The 20,408-nt window shown below is 41.2% G+C and overlaps 1 long non-coding RNA gene across 1 annotated transcript; it reads right to left on the bottom strand.

Annotated features, from left to right (window-relative positions):
• Window positions 1-7,757: 7,757 nt before the first annotated feature.
• LOC128777423 (uncharacterized) lies at window positions 7,758-19,838 on the bottom strand. Its single transcript, XR_008422684.1, has 3 exons — window positions 19,697-19,838; window positions 19,433-19,599; window positions 7,758-9,170 (listed from the first exon to the last, which is right to left on the bottom strand). It is a non-coding gene; the product is annotated as an uncharacterized LOC128777423 (long non-coding RNA).
• Between the last annotated feature and the right edge of the window lie 570 nt (window positions 19,839-20,408).

Raw genomic sequence — 20,408 nt, 5'->3', positions numbered from 1 at the left:
CATTTGGTCAACTGAGATAGACTTTCATAAAACACATTTTGTATATCACTATCCGATTTCCTCTGCCCTTATTTTTTCTTTGATGGGAATTCTTTAAGAAAAATAGCTTTATAGGCATAATTTGCATAGCATATAATTGACCCATTATAAACATACAATTCAATAATATTCAGTAACTTTATACAGTTGTGCAACCATCACCACCATCTTGCTTTAGAACATTTTTACTACCCAAAACAAATTCCTCAAACCTTATTTGTAGTCAATCCCCATTACCACCCTCAGCTCCAGATAACCACTGATCAGCCTTCTGCCTACATAAATTTGCCTAACTGAATATTTCATATAAATGAAATCATAGAACATGAAGTCCTTGGCAACTGCCTTCTTTCACTTAATGTTTTCACTTAACATGTTGTAGCATACAGGATAACATCCATATTGCACATCATTCCTTTTCATTGATGAATAGTATATTGTTAAATGAATACACCCATTTTGTTTAACTATTCCTTGCTAATCAGTTGATGGACATTTGGGTTCTTTCCAGTTTGAGGCTATTATGAGTAATATTGATAATGAACATTCTCATATAAGTCTTTGTATGGACACATGTTTTAATTTCTCTTGGGTAGACTCCTAGAAATAGAAATGATGGTCCATAGGGTAAGTTGTTTTGTGTTTTTTTTAACTTTTTAAAAAGGCCAAAGCAGCTGTACCACTTTAAATTTCCACGAGCAATGTATGAGGGTTCTAGTTTCTCCACATCCTGGCTAACACTTCATGTCATCTGCTTTCTTGATTTTAGCTGTTCTAGTGATGGTATACAGGTTTTCACATCGTATTGCTAGTTTGCACTTCACTAATGACTAATGTTGATAACTTTTTCTTGTATTTCAGAGCCATGTGTATGTACTATTTAGTGAAGTTTCTAAGCCTTTTGTCCCTTTTTTAATTGGCTTGTCTTCTCATTACTGAGTTTTAAGAGTTCTTTACATATTCTGGATGGAAATCCTTTATCAAATATATGATATGCAAATACTTTCTCCAAGTCTATAGCTTGTCCTTGAATTTTCTTAATGGTATCTTTTGAAATGCAAAAGATTTTAATTTTAATGAAATCAATTTTTCATTTTTGTTCTTTTTTGCCTTAAGCTTTTGATATCCTATCTAAGGACTCTTTGCCTAACCTAACATCACTAAAATGTTCTATGTTTCTTCCAGAAGTTTTCCAGCTTATCTCTTACATTCAGGTTTTGATAATTTCAGGTAATTTTTGTGTTTGATAAAAGATAAGCGTCTAAGTTAATTTTTATTTTTCCAGATAGATATTCAGTTGTCCCAGCACCATTTGGTAAAAAGACTATTTCTCATCCCATTAAATTATCTTGGCACCTTTTTTGAAAATAGATTGATTATAAATGTAAAGAGCCTCAATTCTGTTCCATTGATCTATATGTCTGTTCTTATACCAATACAACACTATATTGATCACTGTACCTATGTATTAAATTTACAAATCAACTAAGTCCTCCAATCTTTTTTTTTTCAAAATTGTATTTCCATATGAGCTTTAGGATTAGCTTGTCAATTTCCCCAAAATTCTGGGGTTATTCAGATTGCATTAAATCCATAGGTCAATTTGGGGAGAATTAAGATGTTAACGATATTGAGTTTTTCAGTTCCTAAACATGGAATTGTTCTCCATTTATTTAGATATGCTTTAATTTCCCTAAGAAATGCTTTCTAGTTTTCATTGAACAAATATTATACTTCTTAACTAAATCTATTCCTAAGTGTTTTATCTTTTTTGGTCCTTTTGTGAATGGTATTAAGAAAATTTTCATTTTTTTGGATTGTTTGTTGCTATGATATAGAAAAATACAATTAACTTTTATATATTAATCTTCTATAACCTTGCTAAACCTGTTTATCAGTTTTAGTAGATTCTGTGTGGATTCCTTAGGATTTTCTACATATGAGATCATATCATCCATGACTAAAGATAGTTTTACTTCTACCTTTCCAATCTAAATGCCTTCTTTCACTCATTCACTCACTCATTTGTTCATTCATTCTTCATTAGTTTTTGCCCTATTGTACTAGTTAAAACCTCAAGTACAACATTGAACACACATAGCAAGAGAGGACATCTTATTCCAAATTTTATAGGAAAACATTCAGTCTTTCAGCATTTAATATGGAGTTAGCTGTAAGTTTTTATAAGGTTGAGAAAGCTCCCTTATTTAGTTCAGTATTTTGATCATGAAAATGTGATGATTTTTGTCAAATTATTCTTCTGTATCTACTAAGATAATCATCTAGTTTTTGTCTTGTATTACTATGATAGTATACATTAATGGATTTTTAGATGTTAAACTTGGCATATCTTAGATAAATGCCATTCGATCATGGTGTATAACACTTTTTATATACTTCTGATTTCAGTTTGCTAATACTTTTAAAGTTTTTATTTATGTTCATGAAGGATATTAGGTCTTTTCTTTCTATATCTTTCTCTGGTTTTGCTATGATGGTAATATTTGCCTCATACACTAAATTGGAAATTGTTGCTACCTTCTCTATTTTTTGAAAGGGTTGAATTCTTTAAATATTGGACTGAATTCACCAATGAAACCATCTGGGCTTAGGGTTTTCTTTGTGGAAATAATTTAAATTACTAATTCTATTTCTTTGCTTATTACCAGCCTACTCAGATTTTCTTTCTAAATCAGTTTTCATAATTTGTGTCTTTCTAGGGATTTCTTAATTTCATCCAAGTTGTTGAATTTTCTGGCATTAAGTCATTCATACTGTTCCCCTTATAGACCTTTTAATTTCTGTATGATCAGTAGTGATTTCACCTCTTTTATTCATGACGTTGTGTTTCCTCTCTTATTTTCTTGATCAGTCAAGCTAAGCGCTTGTGGTAGGCAGGACAATGGTCCTCCAAGTAAGTCCACCTCTTAATCCCTAGAACCTATTAATATATGTTATGTGGCAAAGAGGAATTAAGGTTGCAGGTGAAATTATAGATGTCAATCAGCTGACTTTAAGATAGGAAGATTATTCTGGATTATCCTAGTGAAGCCAATGTAATCACAAGACTCCTTAAAAGTAGTAGAAGGTGGCAGAAAAAGAAGAGCCAGAGAGATGGCAGTGTGAGAAGAATCTGGACTGATGTTGTTGGCTATAAAGATGTAGGAAGGGGGCCATGAGCCAAGGAAAGCCTCTTGAGCTGAAAAAAGAAAGGAAATGGATTCTCCCTAGAATCTTCAGAAAAGAATCCACCCTGCCAACAGCTTGAGATCCATGTCAGACTTCTGATCTCCAGAACTATAAGATAATGAAATTATGGATTTTAAGCCACAGACATGAGCAACAGAAATACAGATTTCTCTCAACTTCTTTAATCTTTTCAAAGAAACAAGTCTTTATTTCATTTACTTTGTATTTTCTATTCCATTGACTTCCACTTTGCTCTTTATTATTTACTCCCTTCTGTTTGCTTTGGGTTTAGTTTTACTCCACCTTTTCTAATTTCTTAATGGGGAAACTAAGGTAATTGACTTAAGACCTTTCTTTTCTTTTCGTATACACATTCAGAGCCATATATTTCCCTGTAAGTACTGCTTTATTTTCATCCCATAAACCATGAATATATTGTCTTTCTATTTTCATTCAGTTCAAAATACTTTCTAATGTCCTTTTCAGATTACTTTTTTGACCTGTAGGTTATTTAGAAATATGTCATTTAATTTTCAAACGGTTGCCATTTTCCAGAGGTCTTCCTTTCTTTCTGTGAATTCAGTTACTGTCTGGTGTCACTTCTTTTCAGCCCGAAGGTTTTCTTTTAGTATTTCTTGTAAGGCAGGTCTGCTAACAACAAATTCTCTCAATACTTGTGTACCTGGGAATGTGTTTATTTCACCTTCATTTTGAAGAATACTTTTGTCAGATTTAGAAATGTTTTCTTTCTTTCATCATTTTGAAAATGTCATTCCACTACCTTCAGACTCCATTGTTTCTGATGTGAAGTCAGTGATCGTATTGCTTCTCTGTACAGGAGGAATTGCTTTCCTGTTTTTACTTTCAAGATTTTCTCTTTTGTTTAGTTTTCAACAGTATCGTAATGATGTGTCTATTTGTATGTTTTTTTGTGTTTATTGTGCTTGGATTTTATTGAGCTTGGGTTGTTTGTTTGTTTGTTTGTTTGTTTTTGACCATTATTTCCTCTTTCTGAGATGACCATTACATGGATGTTGGTACTCTTGATATTGGCTCACAGGTCACTGAGGTTGTATTCATTCATCCTCAACCTTTTTTTCTCCCTGTTAATCAGTTTGGGTAATTTCTGTTGATTTACCTTCAATCTGCTGATTCATTCTTCTGCTATTTAGCCACTCTCGTGAATTTTTCATTTAAATCATTACACTTTTTAACTAAGAATTTTAATTGCCATATTTTTCTTGAGATTCACTATTCATTGAATCCTTGTTATTCTACTTTTGTTTAATTCTTTGAGTGTGATTTCTTTTAGTTACTTTAAAGTATTCATAATACCTAATTTGAAGCATTCATCTATTAAATCCAACATCTGGGGAAACTCAGACAGTTTCTATTGACTGCTTTATTTTTCCATACTATAAGTCAGACTTTCTTGTTTATTGGCATGTATCATAATTTTTTATTGAATCTTGGACATCTTAGATCATATATTTTAGCAACTCTGAATTCTAATTCTCCCTACCACCCTGCCCCCAAAGATTACGGTTGCTATTGTTGATTTGTCTGTTTGTCTGTTGAGTAACTTGCCTAGACTAAGTTTGTAAGGACTATCTTCTCCATAGTGTCTGGCTGCTGATGTTTCTGCTCACTTTTGTTCTGATTTTTTTAATTTTCATTTCTAAGCCTAGCTTCCTAAAGTTCACCCTAATGTCTGTTCAACCACAGATTAATTACAGCTTGTGTTCAAACGCCTTGAGCCAGGAAGGCTTCCATTCTTTGCTGATGAAATCAGTATGTGAACTAGGGAGCTCATTCAAATTTCAGGCCATTTTCAAGTCTCTCCTGCAGTTGCTTCCTGCTAGGCCCTCTTGGGTTGCCTCACATACTCCTCAGTACATAAGCACAGGCGCTATTGGCCAGGGATGTGCATGTGGCTTAGGTTCACTACAGCGTCTGCTGTTTATATGCACACTGTATATGGAGAACATATCAAACCTATTATGGTTGTCTCACTTCCAGACCTTCCTGTTAAATTTCTAACCAGTCTGTTAGTTCATTGCATGCCCCAAAGAGACCCACAGTCTTAGACTATCAAAGCCACTAGCCTTCCCTGTTTTCTTGCTGCCAAGATCACCACTTTGACTGATTTGACAACAGTCCAATTCAAGCAAGCTCTTCTGGAAGTGGCAGTAAAACGACTGGTTTTTATGGCCTTCCCACCTACTCTTAATGAACTACTAGTAGACGTGGAGAGGGGATGGGAGGAACCCCAGGTAAGAATACCACAGACTTCTATTCTTAACCCAAATTCAGTAGGTTTCATGAATAAATGCTTTGGTCTATTTCCAGTAAACCAAATGGTTGTTTTTTGATAGCGTTATCCAGTTATAATAATTACTTGGTGGGCAGGGGGGGAAATTCATTGGTTCTTTCACACAGGTTTGCTAGAAGTGAATCAGGAAAACTTTCAAAAATCGGTTTTGTGTTATATGTACTTTTTCTTCACCAAGTCATTTCAAAGCCCTTCTCCAACAAGGCAAAAAGGAAGGACACACACAGGAGGAAGAAAGAAAGGAAAGGGAGAAAGAATTCCCAGAGTAAGAATTTAGGCAAAATTATTTAAAAGGAGATTTCACTGGTTTGTCCTGCTCTTTTTTTTTTTTTTAATTTCATTTTCCCATGTTGTAATTTTAACTTTATATTTTTTGTATTTTGTTAAAATGTTTAATGAACATGGATCAAAAATTAAATTGAAAACTAATATCTATAGTCTACCTTCCAGTCCTTTAACCCATTCATCCATATCTCACCCTATTCTTCCACTGGTCATTTATTTTATTTTTATTTTGTATTCATTGTGTATACTGCCCAAGTTTCTTTATGTAAATGCAAGCATATATGAACATATATTTTTGTTTTTCTCCTTTTTCTAACAGTGAGTCAAAACCTAAAATATACACTGCTCTGCTCTGGCTTTTTTTCACTTTAATAGACCCTGGAAAGCTTTCCATATCCTTCCAATTTCCTCATGCTTTTGTATAGCTGCACTGTATTCCATTACAGATGTAGTATGATTTATTTGATCAGTTCATTACTGATGAATCATACACAGGAAGTCTCTGCCCACAATCTATGAGAAGCTAGGAAAAAGCCCTTCTGCTTTCGATGTTCCTCTAAGCCATTTTTCAACTAGTGGAATGAGGGAATGTCACTCCCTTCAGCTCTTCTCCTAGTCAGTTTGCCTGAGCCCCAAATGAGATCACCAATTAAAATTCGGTAAGAATGGGCAGATTAGAAGAATGTTGAGACCCCACCTCCAATGGTGGAGCACTTCCTCCTGGGAAACCAAGCCAAAGTTGACCTCACTCAGCTCCTGCACTCACCTGTGGATATGTTTCCTGACTCCCAGTTGAAAATAAGGTGCTTATTATGCAGGAAGAAGACATGAAAATATTTTTACCTTTACAATAATAATTTTTAAAAACATGCATTTATTCTCTAAGGTCATAAGTTGAAGGTTAAGTTAGGAGTCTTACAGCAAAGATGTTTTGGGGAGGCTGATACTATCTCCTTCTCTAGCAACTTATCCCATAGTTGACATTGAGGGAAATGGTGGGGTCAGTAGGCTGCTACATTAGCACCACATGTCCTTGGCCACACCCTCCTCTGTCTAATCCAAGAATGGATAACCACCCCCAAAGAGCATAAAGCTTTGACTAGCCAGGAATAAATAAATTTTTCTCAATCACTAACTTATTCCAGAAGACACAAAGAGGATTAAGAATGTAGGGGCCACTCGAACAGAAAAATGATGTACACCATGGCTAGGGAAGGCCTCTATGCCCAGAAGCAACATTTATGAGCCTAAATTGAAGGAAAATCCCTCTCCTTGATAACAACCTAACGCCAATTCTCCCATCTGGATCAACTTCAAAGCCCTTCTCCATCAGCTGAAGCCACAAATGGCCCCAGTCAAAGGGTGTTTGCATGGGTAGCAATGTCACAAGCTGTCATCAAAGAGTATTTGTTCTGAGTAGCAAGATCCCAGCATATCAAGGTCTCCTTAGTTGCAGCCAATATCCCCCACACCACCCCCCAAAAACACCCTCTGACCAAACTTGTCCTCCTCTGCCCTTCAACAGTCTCTCCTTTTTGCTCTCCTTTAATTGTACTTGTTTTTGAAGCCCATAGAATTTATTATTCAGAAAACAACCTTCTCTGCAATATCAACCTTAATTAACTGTGTTCTTTTTCTATCGCCTCCCACCCTTCACTTCATGCATTTGAATTAAAGCACTCCAGAGCCCCTGGCCAGCACCCCTCCCCCATCGCAGACCCATCAGTGTCTACCAGCCAACCATGACCAGATAAGGGAAAATGGAATTCCTTATCTCTGCCTGCCAATGTGAAAGGGTCAAGGTTACCAAGGAGAGACCTTCCAAAATGAAGGAGAGGAAGAAAGAAGCCAAGCCTCTCTGGTTTCCATGGAAACAGAAGGTTGAATCATGGCGCATCCCTGAGAGCCTGGCCCGCTTAGCTCTGCTGACATCTTTCCACTTCATTAGCCTCTTTATCAAGTGGTTCTGCATAGGACTAAGTGTATTTTGGTGTCAGGGTGCACTGTAGATGACTCAAAAACAGAATGACCTTTGTCGTAGATGCCCAGTGCCTTCTGGAGCCACAAACGTCTGCACCCCTCCTCCTCTCTGCACTCTCTATGGCTCCGCTCACTACTCACTCTAATCAAAGCTCCAGTACCACGACGCCGAAGCTGGGAGGTGCCCCTACCCGGCAGCCCAGGATGCCGGGACCCCAGCTGTCAGGGATGCACAGCATCCGAGCCAGGAGGAAGATTAATGACTTTGCTCACAGAAAATGGATAAAACGGGCCCCAAAAAGACAATAAACGTGGCGCCGACTGCGAGGAAGGCTCTGACAGTAACAAATACTGACTGACGTGGCATTGTGTTCCCTTTCTAGATGACTCTGAGCTGCTGGTGGAAACACAGATTCATTTAATAAGCGCTTCAGTGAGACAAAGGGGCCTCTGGGGGTTAGGATTGATCTCCATCGCATGCGTGTGCACACCAACGTTTTGTGTGTGAAAAGGAATGTCCGCGTTCAGTATCTGTCCCTTTGGAAATCCAAGGAGCGTGCTGTAATTTCCCAATCTTGTCTCCACGCTTCAGCAAATTTGTCACTAGTAGGTTCTCTCAGCCATGAAAATTCTCCCGCAACCAAGAGCCCAGGGCTGAAAGGAAATCAGTTAGGGGACTTAAAACACCTTTGATAAGTTTGACCTCTCTTTCAGGAACCCTTACAGGTCGGTGTCCAGGGGAGAGACTCAGTTCCTCTTGTACATGAGCTACAGTGACCTTTACAGGAAGCATGCTTGACGAAGGAGCAGGCAAGGGAAGCCAGGAGCTGTGGGAGTGAGGCTGACAAGGCGATTCTGGGAGGCCTGGGAGCTGCCTTCCTTGTATTTTGTTTCCTTCTTTCCAAAGTAATTCACAAAGGCTGTGTCATGGAAGTCAGGGAATCTGGGTCCCATGTCCCGGTGCCGACACCACCTCCATGTGCTCTCGAAGAGGCCCCTAGAAGCAGCTCTCTCCAGGCCTCACACTGTCATCAGAAGAATGGGACAACTGTACCGCATAACTGCTCAGATCCCTTCTAGCTCTGTTGTGGGGGTCAACCCTAATGTGACCCCACCCCTCACACCCACACCTCGCACGGCTTCCTAAGGCTCTTCCCAAATCCCATCACCTCCACACTATCTCCACCCTCACCTCTCCAGCTCTGAGCCTGACCAGAGCCTCCGCATCTCCTGCTGGACTAGCACCATGACCCCCTACTGGACCCACCGTCTTGCTCCCCTACCATCCGTTCTCCAGAGCAGCAGTTCTCAGGGTCCAGTCCCAGGCCAACCGCAGCAGCAGCACCTGGGAACTTGTTAGAAATGCAAATTCTCAGATCCTATCCCAAATCAGAAACTCCAGGCTGGGATCCAAAGGCTTGCCCCCCACCCTGCCCCCACAAACCCAGGTCAGAATAGTAAAGCCCTCTTTGACCTGACCCCTCTGGGCCTTTCCAGGTCCTTGTCTGATTACTGCCTTCCTCGGAAAGTACTTACTGTCTAGCAGCACAAACTTGTTATTGCCAAATACACTGTGCTATGTCACACCCGTAGCCCCACAGAAGTCATTCCTTCTAGCTAGGATGATCCTTGGGGCTAAGTCATTCTCAAATTTTAATTCAGTGCAGATGACATCCCTCCAAAAAGACTTCCCAGCTTCCCCCACCTCCAAAACTAGGATCAGCATCTCTCCCTATATTCCCAGCATTCCTTGTGTATACCTCCACTTTGCACATGTCACCTTGTGTAGCAGGCAGGATTCTAAGAAGTCCCCTAAGGTTTCCTATCCTATCCTACCCCACCCTCCCGCTAGTATACACACCCTGCATAACTTCTGGGACGGTGAATATGATGGATCTCACTCCCATAATGCTGTATTGCATATGCTATATGGTTGACTTTAAAATAGAGGGATTAAGGGGTGCCTGGGTGACTCAGTTGAGCAATCAACTCTTGATTTCAGCTCAGGTTATGATCCCAGGGTCATGGGATCAAGCCCCACATTGAACTCCACACTGAGCAGAGAGCCCGCTTGGGATTCTCTCTCACCCCTACTTGCACACACATTCTCTCTATATATCCAAAATTTTAAAAAAAGTAAAAAAATAAGAGGGATTAACCAGGTTGTTCTGACCTAAATACAAGAGCCCTTTAAAAGCAGGTTCCTCAAAACGAAGGAAGTCAGAGATTCAAAGCACAAGAGGATTCAACCCAAAGAGGTTCTACATTGCTGAGATGGAGGGAGTGTTTAAGGCAAGGACCTAGAAGCAGCCTCTAGGAACTGAGAATACTCAGCTGACAGCCAACATGGGAATGGGGACTCTACAGGCTCAAAGAACTGCATTCTGCCAACAACAAAGATAGCTCGGAAGTGGATTTTTCCAGATTATCCAGACAGGAATTTAGTCCAGCCAACACCTGGATTTCAAACAGAGCAGATATATTGTGCTGGACCTCTGACCTACAAAACTGTGAGCTAACTTTAAGTCACTAAATTTGGGGAACTTCTGATTCATAGTAGCTTCCCAACTGACTGAGCTCCTTAAAGTAGAAACTGCCTTATTCTTTCATGTATGCATCACCGGCACCTGTCCTGGGCATGCCCAGAGGTTAGTAAATGCTTGCTGGCTGGCTGAATCAGTCTTAGAGCACCAGATTCCATTGTACCAGCAGTTGCTTTGGAATGAAGAAAAAGGAATAGAATGTTTAAAAAAGAAAAGAAAATGTACATAAACAATAAAATCAGGATGGAAAAAATGGGGTTTGCCACTTTGTTGATTTTTGCAGCATGAAGATATCTTCATCTGTTAAGAGTTTGTCCTCCATTTATCTCTTGCAGCTCAGTACCTCACAGCACCAGGAACTAAGGATATGTGCCCTGGTGTAGACATCTGCTATTATTCTGTCTAATGCTCCTTCTCTTCGAGGTAATGCTGTTTTGTGTATAATTCTGGTTGGGTACAATGACCAGCCTCCCTACCTAAGAAGCCCAAAGAAGGGAGATTCTGCCTGTCTCAACTCCCTGGAATTTCAGACAGCTGGACTCTCAACCCAGAAGCTAGAGTGAGTGGTATGTGCCAGCCAGGTTTATTCCTAGCAGCTATGGAGGTGGCTAATTCCTGGTGTCTCATGGAAGGACAAGCGGTATCCTGGTGCAGCAAACGCTGCACCCTGGCCCAGTCACCCAGTTATAAGAGGGTTCTGATGCAAGCTCTGGGTTCCTGCTCATATTCCAAGCTGGTTCTCTGGCCACCCATTGAATCTCTGAACCTCTGACAGATTTCTTTTCTAACTAAAAAACTCAGACTTAGTTTCTGTTGTCTGCAACCAAGAACCCTGACTGATACAACCTCTGATCATGCTGGAATGACAGCTGAACACTTTTCCTATTTCTAAAAGTCTCAGAGACTCTACAAGTTCTCTTAGTTACCTGTTGTACCAGTCAAAGCTCTTAACTGCAAACAAAAGAATCCTCTGTCGCTGTTTTAGGGAGAAAATAAATTTATTAAAGGATACTCAGCATCTCTGACAGGCCCTGAAGCCAGGAACAAGAGACAAATCATACCACCCTCCAGATTGCTCCCATGGGGTCCTTGCCAGTACCCCCACTGGCACAGAAACCACAGGTTCCAGCAACAACACTGCACCCAGTGTGTTTCCACCAGAAAGCCTGCCATAGCTGCCCCTAGATGCTCAATGTCTCTGCCCAGTCCTTGGATAGAATGGATTCCTCCTGATACGTGCTTCCTAGCCTCAGTGGCCTCCTAACTGTAGCCTGACCCAAGTGCATCTGGTTGGGAGGATCTTAATCCTGCAGTCTGTTCAAGGGAAACTGGGAAAGCCCATTTCTGGCTTCTCTCTTGGGAAGGCGCAGACTCAGAAGGCAAGAAATTCTTCAAACATACGAAAAGTGTCCAAGAGTATTGGGTGCCCAAGTGACTTGACAGATATCCTCTTAACTACCAATAGCTTGACTACATCTGTCACAGTGTTAGAAACACCTTGCATCCAAGAAAGCCTTCCTAGAGGCTACCCAAACTCCCACCTGCTGCAAAAAGCACTAATTTAAACCAGAGTTCTCTGTATGCTGCCTTCAGTGGAATTCTACAAGAGCTTGCCACTGCCTTCCAAATATTTGAACACTGACCTTGAGACCCCCTTTTGATTTCATTTTATGCTGGTTAACAAGTAACCATTATTACATCCAGATAGCTAACAGACACATGAAAAGATGCTCAACATCACTCATCATCAGGGAAATACAAATTAGGACTACAATGAGATACCACCTCACACCTATCAGAATAGCTAAAATTAACAAGTCAGGCAACAAAAGATGTTGGTGAGGACGTGGAGAAATGGGGATCCTTTTGCACTGCTGGTGCAAAAGCAAACTGGTGCAGCCATTCTGGAAAACAGTATGGAGGCTCCTCAAAAAATTAAAAATAGAACTACCCTACAACCCAGCAATTGCAATGCGAGGTATTTATCCAAAGGATATAAGAGTGCTGCTTAGAAGGGGCATGAGAACCCCAATGTTTTTAGCAGCACTATCAGCAATAGCCAATAGAAAGAGCCCAAATGTCCACTGACTGATGAATGGATAAAGAAGTGGTGTATACATACAATGGAATATTATTCGGCGATCAAAAAGAATGAAATCTTGCCATTTGCAACAATGTGGATGGAACTAGTGTATTATGCTAAGCGAAAAGTTAGAGAAAGACAAATATCATATAATTTCACTCATATGTGGAATTCAAGATACAAAAAAGATGAACTTGGGGCGCCTGGGTGGCGCAGTCGGTTAAGCGTCCGACTTCAGCCAGGTCACGATCTCACGGTCTGTGAGTTCGAGCCCCGCGTCAGGCTCTGGGCTGATGGCTTGGAGCCTGGAGCCTGTTTCCGATTCTGTGTCTCCCTCTCTCTCTGCCCCTCCCCCGTTCATGCTCTGTCTCTCTCTGTCCCAAAAATAAATAAAAAAACGTTGAAAAAAAAAAATTTAAAAAAAAAAAAAAAAAAAAAAGATGAACTTAAGGGAAGGGAAGCAAAAATAATATAAAACCAGAAAGGAAGACAAACCATAAGAGACTCTTAACTACAGAGAACAAACAGAGGGTGGCTGGAGGGTTGTTGGGTGAAGGCATGGGCTAAATCAGTGAGGGGCATTAAAGAGGACACTTGTTGGGATGAGCACTGTGTGTTATACATAAGTGATGAATCACTAAATTCTACTCTTGAAATCATTATTAGACTACACATGAACTATCTTGGATTTAAATAAAAAAATAAAAAATAAATAAAATAAAAGGTCTTAAAAAAAAAAGAGGTAACCATTATTTTCTCCTTCTCTCTTCCTTAGGGCTCCTTGGAGCTTTAGTCACCCCTGAAGCCATTCTCTCAGCTATTCAGACACGTCTCCAGATGCTCTAAAAGTTCCATTCCTTGTACTCTTCTCCACCAGATAACATAGCTGTTTTCATTTTCTCTCTTGTGCTGTCTCTCCAGTTTAGACCCTTAGCTACCTGCTTCACTGAAGAGCATCCCAAGTTGCCTGCGCTCATCCAACTTTACTAGATCGTGCTGTCCTGTGGCCAAAACACATAGGAATTTTGCAGTGACCTGGTTTTATGGGGTATTCAGAGCTAAAATCACAACACCCCTTCCACCCCCATGTCACTATGTAGCTACAGTGCATTCCCAGCTCAGAGGTCACTGTGTTAACAGGGGCTCAAAGAAGGTGCAAGTGGGCACATCACTGCTATGGAATGAAATCTTCCCCAAAGACTTCTACCAGCTGTGTGACCTCAGGCAAAGCACCTTACCTCTCTGAGCTTCAGATTCCTCAACTGAAATGTTTAGATAATATTTGCTTCACAGAATAGTTTGGAAGGTTAAAAAAAGATGATACATCTAAAGTATATACAGTAAATGCTCAATATATGCCACCTTAGAAGGGTGACTTGGAGACCCAGAGCAATCATGGGTGTAAAAAACATGTAAGAAAAACCCCATACAATTTCAGGTTGTTGTTAACACCATAGTTACTAATATTATTTCACAAACTAAGTAAAAAGTGTGGGTACAACCTTAGTAAAATGCACTTTCTAGGAGGATACTAGTGGGTTTCCATAAATTGCCCTGAGAAGTAAGAACAAGTGTGATGGTTAATTTTATGTGTCAACTTGAATGGCTTCAGGGATGCCCAGATACCTGGTAAAACATTACTTCTGGGTGTGTCTGTGAGGGTGTTTCTGGAAAATATTAGCATTTGATTCAGTAGACTGTGTAAAGAATGTGGGCAGTCCTCACCAATGTGGATGGGCATCATCCAGTCTGCTGAGAGGAACAAAAAGGCAAAAGAGCTAATTGTCTTCTCTTCTCGAGCTAGGATGTCCATCTTTTCCTGCCCTCAGCCATCAGAGTTTCTGGTTCTCAGGCTTTTGGACATAGAGTGAATTATACCATGGGCTTCCCTGGTTCTCCATCCTGTAGACAGGAAAATGTGGACTTCTCATCCTCCAAAACCATATTAGTCAATTTCTGTGATATATACATACCACAGAATATTTCTGTTTCTCTGGAGAACCATGACTAATACAGTGATTATTATATATCTATTACAGACATTCCCAGAATGGTTGAGCTACCCTTGTGATGTATAGAGGCAGGAACTGAAGGCACAAGACAGTGCCCAAAATGGTCAGTAGCAGAGATGGTCCTTGAATCTAGTGTTCCTGGCTCAGTCAACAACACCTCGGCAAAACAAGGCTTCCACGTTGACCTTCATGTGTCAGACAGTGCTCCCCATCTCCATTCAGACACTGCAGCCAGGCTTCCAAGAAGCGCCCAACATCCAGCCCACCCAGACCAAAGCTAACCTTCCACTAACCAGAGTTGGTCCCCTTAAACATAATTTGAAGAATCAAGAAAATGTCCACACCAGTAATGCCTCCCCAATTCACCTGCCTTTGAGTCTGAAGTCCCATGCCCTTGTATTAACCTATTTAGGAAATTTTTAAATGCACAGAGCAATTCAAGGTGAATTCTGGAACTGTTATTATGCTGAGAATTAGTCCAGCAGATCCCTGAGTAAGAGCAAAGATGGGAATTTGTGCAGGGAGTGCGTAGAGAGTAAATATAGGTTGACATGAAAGGCAGAAAAATCATACAAAGAATATTTCTGATGTGATAAATAGGATTTCTCCATATTAAAGGCCAATGCAGGGGCCACTGGGAGAAAGCAGGAGTGCTATAAGGCTCCCTGGGGAAAGTGTTAAAGAGTATCATCTCATAGCTGTCCATCCTTCCAGCCCTGATATCCTCTCATTAGGGAGTCTTCCTGGGCCCTCCAGGATTGAGCAAGGCAACTGCCTTCAAGGATTTCATAGCATTCTGAGCCTCCCCATCATGATTCTTTCATTTCCCTAGCTGGGAGCTCTTTGAGAGTAAAATTAGGTTCTGTATCCCAAAAATGCAGCAGAGGGCCTGGTTGGATTTATGGATGGTGCCTCCAGTTGAGTCAACCTGCCTTAGTGCATTTGTAAGCCAGACATAGAGGAAGGGACCCTTAAACCAAGGTTATTTCTTCTGAGATCTAGGACCCTACTGATGTTTCTAATTCTTTCAAATTCAGAGACAGCTCATGAGAGCATCAACTAGGCAACAAAAAGAGAAGCCTTCCTCTCTGGCTAGCCCAGGAGCCAGCACTCAGGAGCAGCAGCTTCCAACACTCTACAGAGGAAGGACAGAGAAGTATGGCAAGCTGGGTGAAGAGGGGCTAGGAGCTCCCTTATCATGGAGCTGGCTTTGCACAGCTGGCACTCAGTTTTTAATGGGATTACATATTTCAGGTCAATTTTTTTTTAATTTTTTTTTTTAGTTTCAAGTTTTTATTTAAATTCTAGTTAGTTAGCATATAGTGTAATATTGGTTTCAGGAGTATAATTTAGTGATTCATCACTTACATATAACACCTAGTGCTCATCACAAGTGCCTTCCTTAACACGTATCACCCATTTAGCCCATCCCCCCATCTCCTCTCCAACAATCCTGTTGGTTCTCTATCTTTAAAAATCTTTTCTTGGGGTGCCTGTGTGGCTCAGTCAGTTAAGCGTCTGACTTCGGCTCTGGTCATGATCTCCTATTTTGTGAGTTCAAGCCCCGCATCCGGTTTTGTGCTGACAGCTCAGATCCTGGAGCCTGCTTCAGATTCTGTGTCTCCCCCTCTCTGCCCTTTCCCTGCTTATGCTCACTGTCTCTCTGTCTCTCAATAATAAATAAATGTTTAAAAAAAAAAAAGTCTTTTCTCCCTCTCTCTCTTTGCCCCTCCCCTACTCATGCTCTGTCTCTCTTGCTCTCAAAAATAAACATAAAAACATTTTTTTAAAAAGGTGGCACCTGGGTGGCTCAGTTGGTTAGGCATCCGACTTTTACTCAGGTCATGATCTCGTGGTCCATGAGTTCAAGCCCCACATCGGGCTCTGTGCTGACAGCTCAGACTGGAGCCTGCTTCAGATTCTGTGTCTCCGTCTCTCTCTGCCCCTCCCCCACTTGTGCTCTGTCTCTCTTGCTCTCAAAAATAAATAAACAAAAAAAATTTAAGTCTCTTATGATTTGCCCCTGACTTTTTTTTCCTCCTTCCCCTATGTTCATCTGTTTGTTTCTTAAATTCCATGTGAGTGAAATCATATGATATTTGTCTGTCTTGGACTTTTTTTTTTAATGTTTATTTATGTGAAAGAGCACCACATCTTCTTTATCCATTCATCAGTCAGTGGACATTTGGGCTCTTTCCATAATTTGGCTATTATTGATAATGCTGCTATAAACATCCAGGTCAATTTTTTAAAAACAAAATTTAAAAATTGTTTTTGTTTATATTTACTATAATGAGAAAATGTCAGTAGTCCCTATCAAAGAATACATATATATATATAATATGTATATAATAGATACATATCACATTATGTATATATAACATGTATATATAGTGCATCTTGGGGATGAGGGAGGTCTGGGAAGCCCCTGGGGATGAAGGGAGGCTGTGCCCATGTCCACCCTACAGAACTGCCAGTTTCAAGGATACCCAACCTGCTGTTCTCCCACTCGCTGCCTTTAACTTGAGCCACAAAATGAATCTCCCAGCTCTACCATGGGAAACCCATGGCTTTCACCAAGACCTCACAGCAGGACACAAACAAAAACCAAAGCAGAAAGAAGACACATCACATCCCAACATGGGCCCTTCTGCGGGCCCTACCCTCCACAACTCCAATTCAGGAAGCTGAATATCGATTTTCTATGGGAAAGTGAACTAGGCAAAGAAAAAGCTTGGGGGCAGTCAGGCCCGACAGAGACTAATATCTCATCTCTCTGTGTTATCTTTTTCCACAGTTCAAAAATCAATTAGTGATGAATTTCTCTGGAAACTTCTTAAACAGTGTTATTTCATTAAAGATCTGTGCAAGCGCCATCAGATTTGCTTTCCAGGTGTGAATTAGAAAATTAGCCTTGTCCTTTTAATAATTTCCTCCTTGGTAACGTTACATCAGTCTACACAACATCTAGTACCAGCTGAGCTGAAGCCAGTGGGAAGCACATAATTCCTTTTCCCCTCTAGTAACAGAAATAAAAGCAGGCAGGATGGAAAACATGGGCATTTCCGAAACCAGGAGCAGGAGACATAATACAGGAGAGCCCTGGAGAGGCTGGGAAGGAGAGCCTCAGAAGACAGATCTTCATGGCTACTGGGAGTAACCTGCCAGCAGGTAGCAAAGGAAAGGGGAAGAGGGTGAGCGATTAGGAGGGTGGCAGTACCTAAGAATGGGGCCATAAGGCAAGCGGGGGAAGCGGGCAGCCCGTTGCTCATTGCCCCGTAACGTGCTGCTGGGGCAAGGCCAGCGAGGGCATTTTCTCAGTGTTGTGTAGCTCCCCAGACCTACCCATCTCTATCTATGGGCAGCATCTCCACACATAACAGGCCGAAGACGCAAGTGCTGCTGCGCGAGCAAGGAGGACCGTCACTGTGGCCGGGCACAATGCTAGCCTGACACCACAGCAGGCAACTGCCTCATTCCCTGCTTCCCTCAACAGAGGAAGATGAGCCCTCATTAATTCAGACTAATTTGCTGGAAGGCCAACCTAATAGACAGTAGTAAGATGCTCTTAAAGGATTCCATTTTATCACTTTCATTTACACATAGTAAAAAGAACTAAGTCTGCCTTTGATGAATAGATAAAAATGATTAGTAGTTAGCTCATTAAAGCACAATTTAAAAATAACTAACATTTTATCAATTGAACAAAATCACATTAAAACTGTGCCACACAGAGAAAATAACCAAGTCACCATCCCTGTCTTCAAGCAGTGTGCAGTCTGGGTAGAAGGTCAGCATCCAGGTCAGTAAATGACTACAACAGAGTAAAATGTGTTATTAGAGGTCAGCTGAAGGTGGGGCATGAAGGGAGCACAGAGAAGCAGCATCTTACCCAGAGGGACCAAGCTGGGCAGTCAGGAAAAGCTTTTTGGAAGGGCTGCTGGAGCTGATTCTTGAAGAATAGTTAGAAGTTAGCCAGGTTGGGGGGAGGGAGACAGAAGAAGGGGAGGGAAAAGGAGGGGAGCCACATGGTCATTCTAGGCATTTATACAGTTAAGTATTATATGGTTTGCAAACCTCATAGTTTACCTCCGTTTTCTCATTTTTGACTTCGGAACAGCCCTGAGAAGTGCTGTTATTTCACCCTATTGTAGATGAAGATAGAGTCCAACTGACTCCCCCAACCCAGCTGGTGAAAGAGGAAGGAACCAAGGAATGCAGTCAAGTCCCCTCCACTCCAGACTCCACACCCTGTCAGAAATCTGATGAAAACCACAGACCCTCTTCTCAGAAAAAAATGCACATATGCTCGCACTCACACAAAAAAATTCATATACGGTTGGATGGCACTCAGAAACCCTCTAAAAAAGCTGGGATCAGCCCAAGGATCCCAGCTAAGAGCTCCTTCTCTGAGCAGGGCTGGTCTGAGCTTACACTGCAGTCACCTCACATTGTTTGCATAAAAATGCAGACTTCTGGGCCACTCTGATGATCCTACCTTCAAGCAAGTAACCGGTCACTCTTCCTCTAAATCCATTTACCTGACTGCTAGTGAGCCCCATGTCCTCGGATCAAGCAGAGTAAACCTGCAGCCCCGCAATATCAGAACAATCTCAGACTTGACAAGACTTGGAGTCACATCTTATGCTATGTCCATCCAAAATGAATTCTGTCTGCTGGGACCCTGGGGATCCAGAGTCACAGGCTCAAATTTTGAAGGGAAGTTCTGGGTGCGAGGGACAGTGAGCAATCCGGTTGAGGGGGCTGGAGGTCAGTAAGAGAGGCAGGCAGGCATGTGAGGAAGGAAGCCTCTCGGTTCCTTCTCCCACCTCTAGGTCTTACAATATCATAAACAATTCCTGGGATGACCTCCTAAGCTCCAAAACCTCACAATTCTCTCAGCAGCAGAAGAGAATTTTGAGTGTAACCACTAACCACTCCCCCCAAGCCCTCACTGCTAGGAGGAAACTCCTCCTCACCTTGACTGCAGGGTCAGGGCAGTGGCACATCTTCTTGCTCACCCCATATGCACGGTATGGCTTGGTCCCTGGCCCATAGCAGGTGGCTACTAAATATATACCGAAGTGATATATGAATGATATTCCATACCTCCCCATCACTGATTCAAAATCATCTCTGGAAGTGACAAAAAAGAAAAAGAATTGAAAAAAATCTCCTCCCCTTGAAGGTTTCATGTCTCCACAGCACATTTTCAGAGGTCCCTCTCTCTTACCTGGATATCCACAGACACGATGTTCTAGTGGGCTTGTTCATGCATCAGCTGCCTTGCAGCCGGACAGCCCTCTGCCCACAGCTAGCAAGGTTCCTGTGGGCCATGTCCACGCTCCCAGGAGGCAAAATGCGCACCCTTGTGGCTTCCGGTGAACCGGCAGCCAGCAGGCCCCACCTACAGCCCTCCTCCCCTAGGGTGAGGACACTAACTGGGAAAATGCAGAATTTAAATGATCCCACAGGAAGGAAATCAACATCTCTTAGAGAACAAATTCTAGTACTGGAGTAGAAACTGAACATTCTGGAAGCGATAATTGGTCTCATTTATCTAAATTTAGAAGGTCTGGAAAGGGAAAGAGTAACTATTAAGACAAGTTATTTAGAAGATAAGCCTTTAATCAAAGAGATGAGTCAAACCCAAACTCAAACCAAAATCCTGCTCAAATCAGGGGTTTGAAATATAAGTTCCTTTGGGGATAAAAGTCAGATTTAATCTAACTTGAAAATGAATAAGAACTTTCACAAAAAGAATAAACTCCAGCAACAAAAATAGGCCATCTGATAACTGTGATTGCCACCAAAAATCATTAGTTGTAAATCAGAAATATTTTGAACAAAGGTAATGCCTGTGTGCTGAGAGACTGGCCAAGCACTGAAAATTCACAGTGCTTTGAAATCACCTGAGAAATCGGTCCAGAACAGGTGGATTAGTC

The sequence above is a fragment of the Panthera pardus genome, unplaced genomic scaffold, assembly GCF_024362965.1.
Source record: "Panthera pardus isolate Hobbes unplaced genomic scaffold, ASM2436296v1 HiC_scaffold_16, whole genome shotgun sequence".
In the NCBI taxonomy this organism is placed as follows: Eukaryota; Metazoa; Chordata; class Mammalia; order Carnivora; family Felidae; genus Panthera; species Panthera pardus.
This window is presented reverse-complemented; position numbering and strand designations above follow the sequence as displayed.